General features: G+C 49.5%; 1 protein-coding gene across 2 annotated transcripts in view; it reads left to right on the top strand.

The window, feature by feature from the left end:
* Nucleotides 1–585: 585 nt before the first annotated feature.
* CPEB3 (cytoplasmic polyadenylation element binding protein 3) overlaps nt 586–21489 on the top strand; it is a 180052-nt gene continuing 159148 nt past the window's right edge. Inside the window, exon 1 of one of the 2 annotated variants that reach the window (XM_038764075.1) lies at nt 586–812. The gene's annotated coding sequence lies outside the window, so the exon portion shown is untranslated. The remainder of the gene's footprint in view (nt 813–21489) is intronic. The other variant, XM_038764074.1, reaches the window with a different exon arrangement.

Genomic DNA, 21489 nt, shown 5'->3' with positions numbered 1-21489 from the left:
GTCCGTCCCGGTCCGTGTAACCTTGCCGAAGGACGCGTCCGTATTTATTGACGTATGCTAATGGTGGCGGGGGAGCCGCGGGGAGGCCGGCGCGCTCCGCCGGGCCCGCCATGCAGGATGAGCTCCTGATGGAGCGGGCCAACGCCGACGACGGGGCCCGGGGGACGCCCGACCCGCCAACGCCGCCAACGCCGCCAGCGCCCCCTCCCCCGCCGCCAGCGCCCGCTCCGCCGCCTCCGCCCCCGCCGGGCCTGGGCTCGGCGCCTTCCCCGGAGCCGGCCTTCGGCGGCGGCGGCGGCGGCGGCGGCGGCGCCGGGGCCCCGTGGTCCGGGCCCGGCGAGGACGGCTTCTTCCCCGGCGGGGCCCCCGTCAACGGCGCCCTGCTGTTCCAGAACTTCCCGCCGCACGGCCCGCTGGCCCCGGGCTTCGGGCCGGCCTTCGGCCCGGCGTCCCGGCGTCCCGGCCCCACGCCCTTCGCGCCCCGGCCCTTGGGCGGCCCGGCCCCCAAGCCAACGCCGCCGCCGCCGCCGCCGCCTCCGCCGCCTCCGCCGCCTCCGCCGCCCTGCTCCTCCTCCGCCGCCTGCTCCTCCTCCCCCTCCGGCTGGGTCTGGGGCGGCGGGGCCCGCGCGGTGGGCTCGGGCCCGCTGCCGGCGCTGAGCCCCCTGTCCCCGCCGAAGAAGGGCTTCTGCCCCGGCAGCGTCATCGGGCCGCCCAAGGGCCCCCGCCCGCAAGCCCCCAAGCCCTGGCCCGACGACGGCCCCCTCCGACACGACAACGCCAACGCCCCCAACGCCGGACTCCTCGCCTTCCAGGTACCCAGACCCGAACCGCCACCCACACTTGGGGACAGCCCCCCCCCCCCCATATTTATTACCATCAGCCCCCCCCCATACTTTATTAGCATTTGGGGACCCCCCCACAGAAAGCTGCATGCCCCCTTTCCCCCCTACTTATCATTACTATCATCCCCCCATACTTTAGTAGCATTTGGGGACACCCCCCCAGAAAGCGGCATGCCCCTTTTCCCCCCTACTTATCATTATTATCATCCCCCCATACTTTATTAGCATTGGGGACCCCCCCCCCGAAAGCTGCATGCCCCCTTTCCCCCCTACTTATTATTATCATCCCCCCAGACTTTATTAGCATTGGGGACCCCCCCCCACAGAAAGCTGCATGCCCCCTTTCCCCCCTACTTATCATTATTATCATCCCACCATACTTTATTAGCATTTGGGGACCCCACCCCCCCAGAAAGCTGCATGCCCCCTTTCTCCCCTACTTATCATTATTATCATCCCCTATACTTTATTAGCATTGGGGACCCCCCCCCACAGAAAGCTGCATGCCCCCTTTCTCCCCTACTTATTATTATCATCCCCCCAGACTTTATTAGCATTGGGGACCCCCCCCCAGAAAGCTGCATGCTCCCTTTCCCCCCTACTTATCATTATTATTATCTCCCCGTACTTTATTAGCATTTGGGGACCCCCCCCAGAAAGCTGCATGCCCCCTTTCTCCCCTACTTATCATTATTATCATCCCCCCGTACTTTATTAGCATTTGGGGACCCCTCCCCCACAGAAAGCTGCATGCATCCTTTCCCCCTACTTATCATTATTATCATCCCCCCCATACTTTATTAGCATTTGGGGTCCCCCCCCAGAAAGCTTCATGTCCCATTCCCCCCTACTTATCATTATTATCATCCCTCCCATGGTTTATTAGCATTTGGGGACCCCCCCCCAGAAAGCTGCATGCCCCCTTTCCCCCCTACTTATCATTATTATCATCCCCCATACTTTATTAGCATTGGGGTCCCACCCACAGAAAGCTGCATGCCCCCTTTCCCCCCTACTTATCATTATTATCATCCCCCCATACTTTATTAGCATTACTATTAGCATTTGGGGACCCCCCCCCCCCAAGAAAGCTGCATGCTCCTCTTCCCCCCCATACTTGTTATTATCATCCCCCCATACTTTATTATTGTTACTATTAGCATTTGGGGACCCCCCCCCCAGAAAGCTGCATGCCCCCTTTCCCCCCCATACGTATCATGATTATCATCCCCCCAGACTTTATTAGCATTACTATTAGCAAGAAAGCTGCCTGCCTCCCTTCCCCCATACTTATTATCATCCCCCCACACTTCATTAGCATTACTGTTAGCATTTGGGGACCCCCCCTCAAGATAGCTGCATGCCCCCTTTCCCCCCCCTACTTATCATTATTATCATCCCCCCATACTTTATTAGCATTACTATTAGCATTTGGGGAGCCCCCCCCAAGATAGCTGCATGCCCCCTTTCCCCCCCTACTTATCATTATTATCACCCCCCCATACCTTATTAGCATTACTATTAGCATTTGGGGACCCCCCCCCAAGAAAGCTACATGCCCCCCTTCCCCCCATGCTTATCATTATTATCTTCCCCCCAGACTTTATTAGCATTACTATTAGCATTTGGGGACCCCCCCCCCAAGAAAGCTACATGCCCCCCTTCCCCCCATACTTATCATTATCATCCCCCCAGACTTTATTAGGATTACTATTAGTATTCGGGGACCCCCTCCAAAGAAGGCTGCATGTCCCCTTTCCCCCCGTACTTATCACCCCCCATACATTATTAGCATTTGGGGACCCCCCCAGGAAAGCTGCATGCCCCCTTTCCCCCCATACTTATCATTATTATCATCCCCCCAGACTTTATTAGCATTACTGTTAGCATTCGGGGACCCCCCAAAAGAAAGCTGCATGTCCCCTTTCCCCCGCCCACTTATCATTATTATCATCCCCCCGTACATTATTAACATTACTATTAGCATTTGGGGACCCCCCCCCCAAAGAAAGCTGCATGTCCCCTTCCCCCCGCTACGTATCACTGTTATACGTTAACAGCATTACTATTAGCATTTGGGGGACCCCCCAAAAGAAAGCTGCATGTCCCCTTTCCCCCCCCCACTTATCATTATTATCATCCCCCCGTACGTTATTAACATTACTATTAGCATTTGGGGACCCCCCCCCCAAAGAAAGCTGCATGTCCCCTTCCCCCCCCCACGTATTACTGTTATACGTTAACAGCATTACTATTAGCATTTGGGGGACCCCCCCCCCCAAGATAGCTGCATGCCCCCTTTCCCCCCCATACTTATCATTATTATCATCCCCCCATACTTTATTAGCATTTGGGGACCCCCCTCCAAGAAAGCTGCATGCCCATGCCCCCTTTCCCCCCATACTTATCATTATTATCATCCCCCCAGACTTTATTAGCATTCTGGGACCCCCCCCCCCAAAGAAAGCTGCATGCCCCCCTTCCCCTCATACTTATCATTATTATCATCCCCCCATACTTTATTAGCATTTGGGGACCCCCCCCCCAAGATAGCTGCATGCCTCCTTCTCCCCCATACTTATCATTATCATCCCCCCCATACTTTATTAGCATTACTATTAGCATTTGGGGACCCCCTCCCCCAAGAAAGCTACATGTCCCCCTTCACCCCATACTTATCATTATTATTATCCCCCCCATACTTTATTAACATTTGGGGACCTCCCCCAAGATAGCTGCATGCCCCCTTTCCCCCCCTACTTATCATTATCATCCCCCCCGTACTTCATTAGCATTACCGTTAGCATTCGGGGACCCCCCCCCCCCCCAAGAAAGCTGCATGCCCCCCCTTCCCCCCCATACTTATTATTATCATACCCCCCAGACTTTATTAACATTACTATTAGCATTTGGGGACCCCCCCCCCCCAAGATAGCTGCATGCCCCCCTTCCCCCCCATACTTATTATCATTCCCCCATACTTTATTAGCATTACTGTTAGCATTCGGGGACCCCCCCAAGTAAAGCTGCATGCCTCCCTCCCCCCCATACTTTATTATCATTACCATCAACATTTGGGGACCCTCCCTTCCAAGAAAGCTGCATGCCTCCCTTTCCCCCCATACTTATTATTATCATCCCCCCATACTTTATTAGCATTACTATAAGCATTTCGGGACCCCCCAAGAAAGCTGCATGCCCCTCCTTCCCACCATACTTATCATTATTATCATCCCCCCTTATCGTCCCCCCTACTTTATTACTATTACTATTAACATTTGGGGACCCCCCCAAGATAGCTGCATGGCCCCCTTTCCCCCCGTACTTATCATTATTATCCCCCCATACTTTATTAGCTTTTGGGCCCCCCCCCCCCCAAGAAAGCTGCATGCTCCCTTTCCCCCCCATACTTATCATCCCCCCCACACTTTATTAGTGTTTGGGAACCCCCCCCCCCCCAAGAAAGCTGCATGCCCCCTTTCCCCCCCATACTTATTATTATCATCACCCCCATACTTTATCAGCATTTGGGGACCCCCCCCAAGAAAGCTACATGTCCCCCTTCCCCCCATACTTATTATTATTATTACCATCCCCCCATACTTTATTATTATTACTGTTAGCATTTGGGAACCCCCCCCCCAAGAAGGCTGCATGCCTCGTTTCTCCCCCATACTTATCATTATTATCACCCCCCCCATACTTTATTAGCACTTGGGGACCCCCCCCAAAGAAAGCTGCATGCCCCCTTTCCCCCCCATACTTATTATTATTATCATTCTCCCATACTTTATTATTACTATTAGCATTTGGGGACCCCCCCCCCCAAGAAAGCTGGATGGCCCCCTTTCCCCCCCATACTTATCATTATTATTATTATTATCACCCCCCCATATTTTAGTATTATTACTGTTAGCATTTGGGACCCCCCCCCACCAAGAAGGCTGCATGCCCTCTTCCCCCCCCCCCCCATACTTATTATTGTTATTATCATCCTGCCCCCATACTTTAGTATTATTACTACTTTAGTATTATTACTCTTAGCATTTGGGGACACCCCCAAGAAAGCTGCATGCCCCCTATCCCTCCCCCATACTTATTATTGGTATCATCCCCCCCATACTTATTATTAGCGTTTGGGGACCCCCCCCCCCCAGAAAGCTGCATGCCCCCCTTTCCCACCCATACTTATTACTATTATCATCATTTTCCTATTCTTTATTATTAAGTATTATTAGCATTTGAGGCCCCCCCCCAGAAAGCTGCAAGTCCCCCTTTCTCCCCCCCTTTTTATTATTATTATTATCATCCTCCCATGCTTTATTATTATTAGCATTTGGGGATCCCTCCCAAGAAAGCTGCATGCCCCCCTCCCCCCCCATACTTATTATTATTACACCCCCCCATACTTTATTAGCATTACTATTAGCATTTATAGACTCCTCCCCCCCAAGAAAGCTGCATGGCCCTCTTCCCCCCCATACTCGTTATTATATCATTCCCCCCATACTTTATTATTATTATTATTATTATTACTACTAGCACTTGGGGACACCCCCCCCCCCATACGTATCAATATCATTATCACCCCCCCCAAATACTTATCATAGTATTGATGGTATTATCATGGTGTAATAATGAGGGTATTTGTAAAGCGCTTACTCCGTGCCAGGCACTGCCGTAAGCACCGGAGGAGATACAAGGTCGTCAGGGGGTCCCAAGCGGGGCTCGCAGTCTTCATCCCCATTTGACAGCCGAGGGAACTGAGGCCCAGAGAGGCGGAGCGACCGGCTCAAGGTCACACAGCTGACAAGTGGCAGAGCCGGGATCATAATAATGATGGTGTGTGTTCAGCACTTACTGTGTGCCAAGCACTGCTTTAAGCGCCCCCGGGGGCGGGTTGGAGATACAAGGTCATCGGGGCGTCCCACGCGGGGCTCGCGGTCTTCCTCCCCGTTTTCCAGGTGAGGGGGACCGAGGCCCAGAGAAGGGAAGCCACTGGCCCAAGGTCACCCAGCTGAGGAGGGGAGGAGCCGGGATTCGAACCCACGACCTCTGACTCCCAAGCCCGGGCTCTGGCCACGGAGCCAGGCCCGTCCTCCGAAATCCCTCCAGAAGCAGTGACGAGTCCCTGCCTAGCAGAGTCCGGGCTTCTGGGATGTGATTTCCAACCTCCCACTCCCCACAGACCTGGATTATTTTCCTTGCCGCATGCTGAGAGAGAAAATGTCCTTTGGAAACCCGAGGTTAAAAAACCGTCCGGGTGGGCCTGATGGCCCACAGCCCGCTTCATACCCAGGAGGACGGAATTGCCACCCCCTTGCCCGATTCCCCCTGGGCGGTACTAGCCTGGGGGGGACCCCCACCCCTCCAAAATGTAGACCCCCGACATGCCGAACGCAAAACGGCAGGTAAGATGCTGAAGAAAGTGCAGGTTGCCGTTGGGGCAGAATTGGGCCTGCGTGGTTCTAAAAAAACTGGAGCCACGGGGTCGCGGGGGGAGAGATGGAGGGCAAATTCTGGTGGCGGGGGTGGCGGGGAGAGCCATCTGTTATTATCTAAAACAAAGCCCGTAAGCCGTCCGATAGATTTGCAGAGAAAAGAGACAATAGGACGCGACCTTCAGAGCCATATTGCAATGGAGTCTATCTGCTAGCGAGTGCTGAAATATTTAAAGCTGCAGTGTCCTTCACCGGTTTTGTTATTTAAGACGACGAGCCGGGGGGCAGATCGATTACAACATTCGAAACCGGAGGAAAATTCCAGCCCTCCAACTCTAATGGAAAATGAGGCGTCGGGCCTCGGTGTCCGGGTACGGCAAGGGGCCGATGGGACCCGAATTCGGTCGGCGGATGAACGAGAGCATCCTTGGCGGTTTTCTTGGCAACCCGATCGTTTCCACGGCTTCGTCCCGTGACTCAGAAGGGGGTGGGGAGAGGGCCCTTGGTGAGGGTGAATTTTTTTTTTTACCCGCAACCCGCAGCCGACGTAGGCCTGTGTTTCTAAACTCGTCTACAGAAAGGAGAGGGGAGAAAACAGAACCAAACCAAAAGCAAACCGTTTCAAGATGGTGAGCAAGAGCGGGGTTGCTCTGAGCAGGGAGGACCACCCTGGCTCGAGCTCTTTGAGGTTTCAGAGGCCCCGGAGGGCTCGCTCTACCGTTACCGAGGGACTTTGGACGTTTTGGAATCCGGATGGGCGTTGGGTGGGAGGATTTTGAGGTGACTGAGCCATCCAGGTCACGGTGTCTGTTCGAGAGGTGTGAGGGAAGGAGAGAACTTGATTATTGTCTTGGGCCCGTTTGGAGTTTCAGCCATCAGAGAAGGGTTCCTCTCCACAGGGGAGGTGGAGGAGGAAGAGGAGCAAGAGCTATCTGAAGCACTTGAATGGTTTCTCAACTATTCCTGCTCGGACTGTCACTTTTTTCCCTCCTCTCCGGCCCCCCAACCCAACTGTGGGACCTGATAGGAGGAGCTCACAGTGACTGAGAAAAAGCCTTGACCCCGGTGCCGTCCTTTCCGAATCATTTGGGCTTAGGGGGCTTCTGGCCCCGCTCTGGGCTCCCCTAGATCTTCTAGACTGTGAGCCCACTGTTGGGTAGGGACCGTCTCTATATGTTGCCAACTTGGACATCCCAAACGCTTAGTACAGTGCTCTGCACACAGTAAGCGCTCAATAAATACTATTGAATGAATGAATAGATCTTGCTGCTGTCCAGACGCCGTCCCGGTCTCACATCAACTGACCCTCCGGACCCTGGCACACGGAGGCTCCGGTCTCACGACGCCTTGTCAGGATGGTGGCGTGGAGCGCTGTGCTAAGCGCCGGGAGAGATACCAGATCAGCAGGTCCCACGGTGGGGCGGGGGACTCGCAGTCTGAGTAGGAGGGGCAAACAGGTCGTCTTCCAGGGGAGGGAATAATAATAATAATGGCATTTATTAAGCTCTTACTACGTGCAAAGCACTGTTCTAAGTGCCGGGGAGGTTACAAGGTGATCAGGTTGTCCCACGGGGGTGCTCACAGTCTTAGCCCCCATTTTACAGATGAGGGAACTGAGGCCCGGAGAAGTGAAGTGACTTGCCCAAAGTCACCCAGCTGACAATTGGCGGAGCCAGGATTTGAACCCATGACCTCTGATTCCAAAGCACGGGCTCTTTCCACTGAGCCACGCTGCTTCTCTGAGAGAACTGAGGCACAGAAAATAATAACAGTAATGAGGATGGTATTGGTGAAGCTCTCCCGGGGTGCCAAGCCCTGGGGTAGATGCAGTGTCATCAGGTGGTCTTCAGCCCCACTTTCCAGATGAGGGAACTGCGGCCCAGAGAAGTGAAATGGCTTGCCCAAAGTCACAGAGCTGGTAAGCGGAGGAGCCGGGATTAGAACCCACGACCTCCGACTGCCCAGTCCGGGCTCTTGCCACGAAGCGACTTGCCCGACGTCACACGGGTTATCCCCCTTCTAGACTGTGAGCCCACCGTTGGGTAGGGACCGTCTCTAGATGTTGCCTACTTAGACTTCCCAAACGCTTAGTACAGTGCTCTGCACACAGTAAGCGCTCAATGCATACGATTGAATGACGCCTGGGCCCGGGGTCTTTTCCCCCGCCCTAGGCCACGCTGCTTCCGGGGGCTTTTTGCACTGTTTTTTCAGGACCCGGGGCATCTGCTTCATCTCGGGACCTCCCTGGAAGCCCCCTTTGGGTCACCAGGAGCCAGGTTTACCTCTCCATTGTCTTCGAACCTAGGATTAATCCAAGAACGGGACCGTCGTTCTAGTCTCAGCCCCAAGCCAAGATGTCCAGGCCAAACGGGACCGTTCCTTAGGATAACGGAGTGGGGCGGGGGGCACGCTAGGCCCAAACGAAGCCACCCTTGTCCCAGGAAAATGTCAAATCTCCAACAGCCTCGAGGTCCATTCTAGCAAGGAGGTGGGTAACCACGACTCTGCTTCCATCAGACCTTTCCTCGGAGTTGTTAACCTCTAGCCACCCTAACTGGGTTCAGAGACCCAAATTTCCCTTCCCCTCCCCTTCTCCCCCTTCCTCAGGGGGCAGGTACCAGGAGGTAGTGAAGAAGTCAAAAGCTAGAAAGGGGAAAGGGCACAAGCCAGAGACCCGGACGACGCATCAGCTGGCTACCCAAGAGTTTGATTAGTACGGTGCTCCGCACACAGTAAGCGCTCAATAAATACGATTGAATGAATGAAAAGCCGAGCGGCGCCTTTTCTGACGGCTGGAAGACTCGAGTCTTTCGTCCGAGCTCATCACCTTTAGGGCCTTTTTTACGTGGAACGTGTTTGTTACTCGGTTTCCGTGATGAAAACCGGTCCGAGCTGGTGTGTGAGTTGGCAGTTAGTGCTGTTAATTGGATCCGGGAAAAGTACGTGAAGCCAAAGATGGGGAAGCTAGGTATTGCACTCGCCCAGGTGCAATTGCGAAGCTAGGTATTGTACTCTCCCAGGCGTTTAGTACAGTGCTCTCCACCCACAAAGTGCTCACTCAATAGCCCTGATGGTTTCCTCAGAAGAGATAATAATGGCATTTTTTAAGTGCTTACTATGTGCAAAGCACTGTTCTGAGCTCTGGGGAGGTTTCAAGGTGATCAGCTTGTCCCATGGGGGGGTTCATAGTCTTAATCCCCATTTTACAGATGAGGTAACTGAGGCCCAGAGAAGTGAAGTGACTTGCCCAAAGTCATACAACTGACAATTGGCGGAGTGGGATTTGAACCCACGACCTCCGACTCCAAAGCCCGGGCTCTTTCCACTGAGCCACGCTGCTTCTTGTATATAATATAAAGTGCAGTCATGCAGTCTCAAGATCCAAAAAATCGACCCCAACAATAGAAATAGAATTAAGTGTTTGACCAACAAGAAATTATGGCTTACCCTGTGGGGACCGGGAGCCAGGTCCTTGAAACTAGAAGCCCACAGATTTTAACATTAATTCGTCCACATCATTGTCATCCCTATTGGGCCCTCCTCCCCACCACCCCTGCCCCCATATCAAAGGCTTTATGGTTGTCTACTGCTTTCCTGAGTCCAGGGCACTGGAGCCAACCTAATTTCATGGTCAGATAATAATAATAATAATAATGATTGCATTTATTAAGCGCTTACTACGTGCAAAGCACTGTTCTAAGATGCAAGCTCTTAGGGTGATTCTTCTTTTCCCTGGCAGCAGTAGCTTTGACGATCTGCTTGGAGGTTAAATATATTTTGAGGTGTAACTTGGCTGCGAAATTACGGTGGCAGCGTGTATACACGCACATTGCCGTTGTGTGGTCAGGGCCTGTGTCTTCCAACTCTTTTGTACTCTCCCAAGCCCTGAGTACCATGCTCTGCCCACAGTAGATGCTCAATAAATATCATGGATTGATTGGAAGACTCACGTCTACTCGGCACCCAGCTGGGCAGAGCACACACGGACAAACCTGGAGAGTTGGGGGGAAGCGGAGAAATGCTGGAGTTAAAATTCACTCGCGCGATGACAAAAATGGCTCAAAGAGCAGCATTGGAGCAGGAGATTTCTATGTCTGTTTGAGAGTGATGCCTGGTTACGAGAATTGCCAAAATTCAGGTTGTTGCGTAGTCGTAGTAGTAATAGTTGTAGTAGTAGTAGTATCGAGGTAAAAGCATTCGTGAAAAATGGTGCCAAAGATAATATTTTAAAGAAAACATAGGTGGGCTGGACATCCCCACCGCTATTGGCTAGAACTAAAATTCAATTAGCTCAAGTCCCTTCTCTTGGCCCTGCCTCCCGCGGGGAGCTGAAGTATTTTAATACTTAAAAGAGATTGGGAAGTTTGAAGAATTCATCACCAAGTGCCTAAGGTTCAGATTGCACGCCAAACGTGCCACTCCGATTCTTCCGTCGTTCCAAAGGTTAGGAAGGGAGCGATGGTCTCTCCGAGCTTCCCCCATCCTCGTCTCTGGGACCGAACCCGCAGCATCCAAACTGAGGATCGTGCCCAAGGAGAGAGAGCCGTCAAGCCTTCTACGTGGAGAATTTCTGTCGTGCCTGCACTGGATACCTCCTTTGATCTGCTGTGCTTGGAGACCTTGGTGAAATAGCTGCGTGGATGATTTTATAACTTAGGTCCCCTGTCATAATGGTTGCTTGAGTCCACACTCTGCTATCGCTGAGTTATTCGTGCGTGGCTCTTTATCGCGCCTTTTCCGTTGAAATCGCCCTGTCATGTCCACCCTTGGCTTGTTCGTTCCTTCTTTGCCCGGTTCCTTTTTTACATTCAATCAATCAATCAATCAATCGTATTTATTGAGCACTTACTATGTGCAGAGCACTGTACTAAGCGCTTGGGAAGTACAAATTGGCAACACATAGAGACAGTCCCTACCCAACAGTGGGCTCACAGTCTAAAAGACTAAGGATGTTAAATAGCCTGTTTTAAATCTACAGGCACGCAAAATGCCCGCTTCAGTTTTGGCAACTGTAGAGAAGACCATGTCCCTTATGTTAATTTAGAAGGTCATAAAGCTTATTTTACACCCGGATCGGGAAGTCGATGTCGCCGTGGCCTTTTTTCGGTGGCCGGCGGTGGGGGGATCAAACACAGTATATAATAATAATGATTGTATTTGTTAAGCGCTTACTATGTGACAAACGCTGTTCTAAGCGCTGGGGAGGATACAAGGTGATCAGGTTGTCCCACTTGGGGCTCACAGTCTTACTCCCCATTTTACAGATGGGGTAACTGAGGCCCAGAGAAGTGAAGTGACTTGCCCAGAGTCCCACAGCTGACAAGTGGCGGAGCCGGGATTTGAACCCATGACCTTTGACTCCCAGCCCGTGCTCTTTCCACTGGGCCACGCTGCGTCTCTGATTTTCGTGGTGCAGAATTGGTGTATCGTCAGGAAAATCTCATTTTCCTCCTCCTCCGCCCTCATCCCCGTTCTCTACGCCACAACACTCCGTAAAAGCTACTTTTCCCTAAGGCCCGAGACCTGGCTTCTGCGCTTTGGGAAGTGTTCGGAACCCAAGGAGTTGAATCCTTTAGTGCGAGCAAGTGCCGGTGGATTCAGGCCCCAGCGAGGCGCCGGATTCATTTTGAATAAAAGTCGGTGCTTTCCACTGAGGATTAAATTCCGCCAACATCTAAGGATTAATCAACCCATCGATTGCATCTGAGTGTTTACTGTGTGTGGAGCGCTGGACTGAGTGCGATATCACAGAGTCGACAGACGCATTCCCCGCCCACGAGGAGCTTACGGTCTAAAGCGGGAGAGATGGACGTAAAAAATTATGGCTATGTTTGTAAGGGCTGGGGGATTGAGTGAATACAGGGTCCAAACCCAAATGCCAATTTAATAACACTTATCGTCACGGCTAAAGCGAAACACTGGCCAGCGCTTCTGAGCAGAAATCTTCCCCAGCCTTTGCTAATCATGGCCTAGAGTGAGTGGGCTTTGTTCCTTACCTATTGGATGGACTGCAAGGTCTCCACTAAGTGGTCTTTCCCCTCACCTCATCCCAGAGATGCATGAAACTAAATTCTTCTAGACCGGAGTGGCGACTGTAAAATGGTCTCATCTGGTGCAAGAGGGCTTAGAAATGGCGACGACGATTTAAAATACCCTAGGAGTAAAGAGACTTGATTCATTCTGCCACTGTTCTGAGGTCATTGGTTTTGTTTTGTATTTCAGGACAAATGTACCGGTTATTCAGCTGTCTAAACTCTGAATTTGTAGGGGAGGGGGGGAATAAAAGTTACATTGTTTACAGATTTATCTTAAAAGGTTCCCGGGGTAAAACATTACGTTGTTCTTCCTGGGCAAACTCGGCTCGCCCTGAGTCTGGGTTTGTGCTGGGAAGCTGGCTTTGTTAAACCACTACCCTGAAACAGCTTGCTAGAATCTTAATCAGCTCCATTCTAGGGAGAAATGACATTCCCTACAGATGCTTTTGTCTAGATTAGATTAGAGACCCCTGCTTGCGGATTTCAAATCTGAAATTTTACAAGCCAGCCCTCTGGCTTGTATGGGCCCTCTGAAGAAGCGGGACGGATGAAAGTAAATCTGCTGGTTTGTTTTATAGTTCGCTTCCTCTGAGGCCCATCTTAAACGGTGAAAGAGGTCTTGTGTTTTTTCGTGTGTAAATTTGTTTTTCACCCACTTGGGTTTGAGTTCCTGATGACACTGGCTGCAGATTTTGCGGCGGGGAAATTAGGAAAACAAGATTTGGCAAGTTACTAGTTATGAGTGTCTTACAAATGCTTAATAGCTAATTGTAATGGAGGGAATTAGCAGTCTCACTTTTCTCTCCTAATGGCTAGCGGTGTGAGTTTTGGTAGAGTAAGATCTTTTATTCGACAGGTACGGGTTCATAGGCAATGGGAAAAATACGTCTTTTAAAACTTTTCTGTTTCCTGTCTTCATTGATTAAACTGAGGTCTTGTTATAATTTGCCCACTCCCCCCAAAACCCGAAGCAGTGTGGCTAAGTGGAAAGAGCACAGGTTTGGGAGTCGGAGGTCGTGGGTTCTAATCCTGCCTCCGCTACTTGTCTGCTGTGTGACCTTGGGTAAGTCACTTACCTTCTCTGTGCCTCAGTTACCTCATCTGTAAAATGGGGATTAAAAGTGTGAGCCCCACGTGAGATAACCTGATTACCCTGTATCTACTCCAGCGCTTAGAACAGTGCTTAGCATATAGTAAGCGCTTAACAAATGCTATAATTAGCATTATTATTACTCTCTTACTGATACCATGGAAAGAAAAGCATGATTCCTTCCCCGTTTTTTATGGCTCTAAGCAGCGGAATTCATGGGTGTGGGAAGGGAAGACCACCTCTCCCAATTCCATTAGAAATTATAGTTTTGGAACAGTGTCATCGTTCTCCTTACTGATCATCTGCAGTTTAATAACTGTTTAACCTTTTTAAAAGCAAATCCAGGCGCACCATCAGAGAGTGAGGACTTGAAGGATGATTGAATAATAATGACTGTGGTATTTGTTAAATTCTGTACTAGACTGTAAGTTAATTGTGGACAGGGATCATTTCTACAAACTCTGAACCCTCTGTACCCTCCCAGCACTTGGTACAGTGCTGTGCACACAGAAAATACTCAGTATATACCATTGATTACTAAGTGCCAAATTAAGTACAAGATAATGAAGTCCAAAGCATTCCTTATCTAGAACACTCCTTCCTTAAGGAGGAAGCGTTTCTTATCCTATCTTATCTTGTCTCAGAAGGAGGGAGGCTAGGTATTAAACCTCCATTTTACAGTGAGGAAGCTGAGGCACAGAGTAGTGAAGTGACTTGCCCACGGTCACACAACGGGGAAATGGCGGAGCTGGGATTAGAACCCAGGTTCTCTGACTTCCAGGCCTGTGCTCTTTATAATAATAATAATAATAATAATAATAATAATAATGGCATTTATTAAGCGCTTACTATGTGCAAAGCCCTGTTCTGAGCACTGGGGGGATTACAGTGTGATCAGGTTGTCCCCTGGGGGGCTCACGGTCTTAATCCCTATTTTACAGGTGAGGTAACTGAGGCCCAGAGAAGTGAAGTGACTTGCCCAAAGTCACACAGCTGATAGTTTGCGGAGGCAGGATTTGAACCCATGACCTCTGACCCCAAAGCCCACGCTCTTTCCCCTGAGCCACACTGCTTCTCACACTGCTTCTTGAGTTTTTGTAGCAGAGCTTGCTTTGCTGACAGGGGTACTGATTTTTTCAGCTTTAATGTAGAATTTGTCCAATAACCTTCCCATCTTCATAAAACCTCTTGTAGCAGGCTGACTCCTTTTGAACATCTCCAAACGTTTGAAATCCTCCGCATTAGGGTCATCTTTTAGAGAGGGTCATCCTCTTCGAGAGAAGCAGCGTGGCTGCTTGGGAGTCAGAGGTCATGGGTTCAAATTCCGGCTCCGCCACTTGTCAGCTGGGTGACTTTGGGCAAGTCACTTCACTTCTCTGGGCCTCAGTTCCCTCATCTGTAAAATGGGGGTTAAGACTGTGAGCCCCACATGGGACAACTTGATCACCTTGTATCCCCCCCCCAGCGCTTAGAACAGTGTTTTGCACATAGTAAGTTCTTAACAAATACCATCCTCATCATTATTACTCAAGATGTCAAAAACTGAATTCCCCATCTTCCATCCCAAATTCTGTCCTCCACTTCTGGGTCACACTTGAGAATACCACCTGTTTCTGAAATCTGCCATTTTGCTACTATTAGTAATTGTGATACTTAAGCACTTACTATGTACCAAGCACTAAATGTTGGGGTAGGTGCAAGTACAGTCCGATGAAACACATTTTTTAAAATGGGATTTATTAAGCGCTTACTATGTGCTACGCACTGGGGAGGTTACAAAGTGATTAGGCTGTCCCACGGGGGGCTCACAGTCTTAATCCCCATTTTACAGATGAGGGAACTAAGGCCCAGAGAAGTGAAGTGACTTGCCCAAAGTCACACAGCTGACAATTGGCGGAGCTGGGATTTGAACCCGTGACCTCTGACGCCCAAGCCCGGGCTCTTTCCACTGAGCCACGCAGCATGCCCTGTGTCTTTACCTGGGGCTCACAAGGCCTTGATTCCTTGCTCTCTCAACGCTCAAATTCAGTCTGTTGCTAAGGTCCTGTCGGTTGGTACACAGCATGTGCAGGATTTACCCCTTTCTCTCCGTCCCAGTGGTCGTCACCCAGGTCCAAGTTCATTCATTCATTCATTGTTGTATTTATTGAACGCTTACTGTGTGCAGAGTATGGTACTAAGCGCTTGGGAACTACAAGCTGGCAACATATAGAGATGGTCCCTACCCAACAGTGGGCTCACAGTCTAGAAGGGGGAGACAGAGAACAAAACAAAACATTTTAACAAAATAAAATAAATAGAATAAATATGTACAAATAAAATAAATAAATAGAGTAATAAATACGTACAAACATATATACATATATACAAGTGCTGTGGGCTCAATATATAATAGTGATGGTATTTGTTAAGCACTTACTATGTGCAAAGCACTGTTCTAAGCGCCGGAGTATATCCCAGTCTGGCTGCCGACCTCTCTCCTACATCCTGCATTCGCCCGGCCTGGGACACCCTCCTTTTTCATATCTGCCAGACAATGACTCTCCCCATCTTCAAAGCCTTATTGAAGGCACCTCTCCTCCAAGAGGCCTTCCCTGACTTAGCCCTCTCTCCCCGCTCCTTTCTGGGTCGCCGTAACTTGCTCCCTTAATTCACCACCCTGACCCTAAAGCACTTATGTACATATCCGTAATTTCTTTGTTCACGTTAATGCCTGTCTCACCCTCTACACTGTAATAATAATGATGATGGTTTCTGTTAAGCGCTTACTATGTGCCAAGCACTGTTCTAAGCGCTGGGGGAGATACAAGGTAATCAGGTTGTCCCACATGGGGCTCACAGTCTCAATCCCCATTTTACAGATGAGGTGACTGAAGCACAGAGAAGTGAAGTGACTTGCCCGAGGTCACACAGCTGACAAGTGACGGAGCCAGGATTAGAACCCGCGACCTCTGGCTCCCAAGCCTGTGCTCTTTCCACTAAGCCATGCCGCTTCTCATGCTGCTTCTGTAAGCTCATTGTGGGCAGGGAATGAGTCTGCTGTTGTGTTATCCTCTCCCAAGTGCTTAGTACAGTGCTCGGCACACAGTAAGCGCTCAGCAAATACGATTGACTCCTGCACGAGCATTTTTGCTTGCCTTTCCGCCTCCAGCCTCTCGCCTTTCTTGTCCAGACTTTACTGTGTTGCTTTTTCTAAAATATCATTCTCCACATGCTGCCCCACTCCTCAAAAATGGTTGGCCATTAATACTACTACTGCTACTAATAATGGTATTTGTTAAGCGCTTACTATGTGCCAAACACTGTTCTAAGCACTGCGGTTGATACAAGATCACCAGGTTGTCATTCATTCATTCAATCGCATTTATTGAGCGTTTACTGTGTGCAGAGCACTGTACTAAGTGCTTGGGAAGTACAAGTTGGCAACATAGAGAGACGGTCCCTACCCAACAGCGGGCTTACAGTCTAGAAGGGGGAGACAGACAACAAAACATATTAACAAAATAAAATAAGTAGAATAGTAAATATGTACAAGTAAAATAGAGTAATAAATCTGTACAAACATGTACAGGTGCTATGGGGAGGGGAAGGATGTAGGGCGGGGGGGGATGGGGAGAGGAATGGGGGACGCAGTCTGGGGCCCCACGTGGGGCTCACAGTCTTGGTCCCCATTTTACAGATGAGGGAACTGAGGCACAGAGAAGTGAAGTGCCTGTGAAGTGAAGTCACACAGTTGACAAGTGGTGGAGCCGGGATTAGAACCTACGACCTCTGACTCCCAAGCCTGTGCATTCCTCTCCACATCAAGCAGAAAATCTTGCCATCAGCCTCGTGACACTCCCATCAGCTAGTGTTAGCATTTAGAATAGTGCTTGGCACATAGTAAGCGCCTAACAAATACCATTGTTATTATTACTATTATTATTACTCTCTCTAAACTCTCCACTCTTCTCCTACTGCACCCCAGCTTGCAATCTCCATTCCTTCCAAGGTCTCCTCACATTCCTCGTTTGTGATACTCCCATCCCTGGCTCTTGCCCTTCCTCCTGCTTCAAATCCAGCAGATCATAGCTCTTCCCATCTTCCAAGCCTTTCTCCAACCAGATCTCTCCTCCTATAGGAGAATTTGCCCTCAAATTATTATTTTTCCCCAGATCCTATCCTTCCTGCTGTCATCTCAGGGCAGCTGAGCCACCATAGCATTTTTGCACACACAATTACTTACCGTATTTTTGTTCATTTTGATCGGTATACTGTATTCGAGCACTTCTTCCCCTTATTTTGTAATTATTTTGCCTGTCTCTCCCATTTGATTGTTAGCCACTGTGGACAGGAATTGTCTTCTACCCCCTCTGTTGTACTCAAGTGCTTAGACAGTTAATCTGCTTACACTTGGCACTCAATAAAGCAGTATTGATTGAATAATAATAATAATGGCATTTATTAAGCGTGTACTATGTGCAAAGCACTGTTCTAAGTGCTGGCGAGATTACAAGGTGATCAGGTTGTCCCACAGGGGGCTCACAGTCAATTCCCATTTTACAGATGAGGGAACTGAGGCACAGAGAAGTGAAGTGACTTGCCCAAATTCACACAGCTGACAAGTGGCGGAGCCGGGATTTGAACCCATGACCTCTGACTCCCAAGCCTGGGCTCTTTCCACTGAGCCTTTTTATAAGTTCATCTGCTGCTTTGAAAATCAATTAGTTGGTGATGGAGAACCATAATTTCTCTTCCACCCATTGTGGTGTCAAGCAGTGATACAGTAGATGGTCACAATTCAACGACGACCTCAGTGGACGGTGATTCCTTGGTGCAAAATGCAGTTCAGTCAGCAATGTCCGACATTCATCTATTTCTCAGTTAAGTTGCCTCCCAAGTTTTGACAACAATTTAGTTATCCGCTCCAGAGTCTCTTCTGCTCCCTGAAAATCTGCCGCAAGAACGTCTGCCAGAATCCACTTCTTGTTAGTTGTTTACTCTCAGCCCACGTTTGGAGTGATTTGATCACCTCTCGTGCAGAGCAGGCCACGTCCACAGGCAGATGGTATTGTGAGGTGGCTCTGACCTGAGGTGTCAATCTATCAGCGGTATTTACTGAGCACTTACTTTGTGTAGAACCCTGTGTAGACACCTGAGAGAGTACAGCAGAATTGGTAGACACATTCGTTCCCTACCCGCAACGGGCTTGCAGTCAGGAGGAGGAGGTAAACATTAATATAAATAAATCATGGATGTGTTCCTCAGTGCTGTGGGGCTGAGGATGGGGTGAATATCAAGTACTTAAAGAGAACAGATCCAGGTGTGTAAAAAAAAAAAAAACAAAAAACCAAAAGGGAGAGAGAGTCAGGGAGAAGAGAACTTAAGCAGGGGAGGTCTCCTGGGGGAGATGGGATGTTGTTAAGACTTTGAAGGTGGGAAGAATGGTGGTCTGGTCATATCTGGATGGGGAGAGAGTTCCAGGCCAGAGGGAGGATGCGGGAAAGGGATCGGCAGCGAGATACATTCATTCAGTTGTATTTATTGAGCACTTACTGTGTGCAGAGCACCATACTAAGCGCTTGGAAAGTACAATTCGGCAATAGAGACAGTCCGAGCAAGCTGACACTAGAGAAACCAGGTGTGCGTGCTGGGTTGTAGTAAATCAGTGAGGTAAGGTAGGATGGGGTGAGGTGATTGATTGCTTTAAAGCCAATGGTAAAGAGTTTTTGTTGAATGCGGAGGTGGATGGGCAGCTACTGGAGGTTCTTGAGGAGTGGGGAGGTGTGGACTGATCTTTTTTTTTTTTTTAGAAAAATGATTTGGGCAGCATTATGAAGAATGGACTGAATTGGGAAGAGACAGAAGGCAAAGAGGTTAATAAGAAATCAGATGCAGTAGTCAAGGCTAGCTAGGATAAGAGCTTGGGTCATCGTCATAGCGGTTGGGATGGAGAGGAAGGGGCGGATTTTAGCGGTGTTGCGAAGATTAGAACTGACAGGATTTGGGGACAGATTTAAGAGGTGGGTTGAATGAGAGAATGAAGTCAAGGATAATGCCAAGGTTAGGGGTTTGTGAGATAGGGAGGACAGTGGCATTGTCTACAGTGATGGGAGAATCAATCAATCGTATTTATTGAGCGCTTACTGTGTGCAGAGCACTGTACTAAGCGCTTGGGAAGTACAAGTTGGCAACATATAGAGACAGTCCCTACCCAACAGTGGGCTCACAGTGTAGAAGACCAGGTTTGGATGGGATGATAAGGAGCTCTGTTTTAGTCGTGTTTATTTTGAGGTGTCGATGAGACATCCAGATAGAGATATCCTGAAAGCAGGAGGAAATGTGAGACTGCAGAGGTCAGGCCTGGAGATGTAGATTTGGAAGTCATCCACATAAAGATGGTAGTTGAAGTCTGGGGAGCGAATAAATTCTCCAAGGAAGTGGTTGTAAATAGAGAATAGAAGGGGACCTAGAAATGAGCCTTGAGAAACCCCCACTGTTGGAGCGTGGGAGACAGAGGAGCAGCCCACTAAAGAGCCCAAGAATGAGCGGTCAGAGAGATAGGAGGACAACAGTGTAAGTTGAAGCCAAAGCTTGTTAATGTTTTAAGAAGAGGTGGGTGATCTGTTGTTTCAAAGGCAGCTGAGAGGTCTGGGAGGTGTGCCCGTAATTGGCTAACAAAAGGGCACCTTGGGAGTTAAGGAGAATAGGCCTTAATGTTTCTGCTATTTAGAACATATGTCACCAACTTGTACTTCCCAAGCGCTTAGTACAGTGCTCTGCACACAGTAAGTGCTCAATAAATACGATTGAATGAATGAATGAATAAATAATATAACTGCTGCCTCCAAGACACTTTCCCAATAGGGGATCGTTTACTGGCAATAACAGGCCAACCAGAACAGGGAGCGTAGGCTTCTTGGGAGAGAGGAATCCAGTGGAGGCATGGATGTTTCTCCTCTAGATAAGGGAGCCCCGGCCTTGCAATGGAGAAAGTTCTGGGTTCTCCAGGTGGACGGATGGCGGAGTTCAGTATCCCTGACCTGCGTCCTTCACACTTAGGGTGAAGTTGGAAAAACAGAAAGAAGACACCCTCCAGCTTGCCCAAAGTTTCTAACGTGGCGGCACTGCTGCGCCGTCGTTATCCGTGTGCCCACAGAGTACAGGCCTGTCAGTCAGTCAGTGGTATTTACTGAGCACTTACTGGGAGCAGCACACTGTACGAAACCCTCAAGGCCAGAGAGTTAGTCTTTCAAGAATAGACCCAGTTTCTGTCTTCAAGAAGTTTTCAATCCATCTGGGCTTGGTTGAGAGAAGTGTGGCTTCTTGCCCTAGTTAAATTTCCTGGTGGGACTAGTGTTCTCTGAGCGTTTATTGTGTGCAAAGTACTGTTCTAAGCACTTGGGAGAGTACAATACAACAACAAACAGACACATTCTCTGTCCACAAGGAGCTCACGGTCTAGAGGAATCACTCATTCAAGATACCTGTGTCAACAAGTCCGTTGTATTTATTGACCATCAGTTGTATTTATTTGATCACCTAATGTGTGTGCTCAGCACTGTACTAAGCACTTGGGAGAGGACAGTTGGGTAAGAGACATGGGCCCTGCCCTTACAAGTGTACAGTCTATCGAGGGGGACTTGGTTCATCCAGGCGTATTTATTGAGCACTTACTGTGTGCAAAGCACTGTACTAAGTGCTTTTTTGGAAGAATGCACTATAACAATAAACAGACACATTCCTACCCACAGTGAGCTTACAGTTTAGAGGGGAAGACAGACATCATAAATAGATTACAGACATGGACATAAGTGCTGTGACAAAATGGGAACCAAGTCATTCTCAAATGCTACCACTGTCGATAGCTGAAATGTGAAAGGATAAATTTTTATGCCCAAGTGCAAAGGCGTATAAACCTCTGAGCTCAGGATAGCTGTTGGGATGGGTGAGATTTAGAGATTTAGAAGTTCAATCAGTGACTCCTTCTTGGAGGTGGTCGGTTTTCAGGAGGCCTTTGAAGACAGGGAGAGCTGTGGTCCGGCGGATTTGAAAGGCTGGAGGAAGGAGCGAGCCAGGGAGGAGAGTTGACAACAAGGCAC

The sequence above is a fragment of the Tachyglossus aculeatus genome, chromosome 22 (assembly GCF_015852505.1).
Source record: "Tachyglossus aculeatus isolate mTacAcu1 chromosome 22, mTacAcu1.pri, whole genome shotgun sequence".
NCBI classification, from domain to species: Eukaryota; Metazoa; Chordata; class Mammalia; order Monotremata; family Tachyglossidae; genus Tachyglossus; species Tachyglossus aculeatus.
This window is presented reverse-complemented; position numbering and strand designations above follow the sequence as displayed.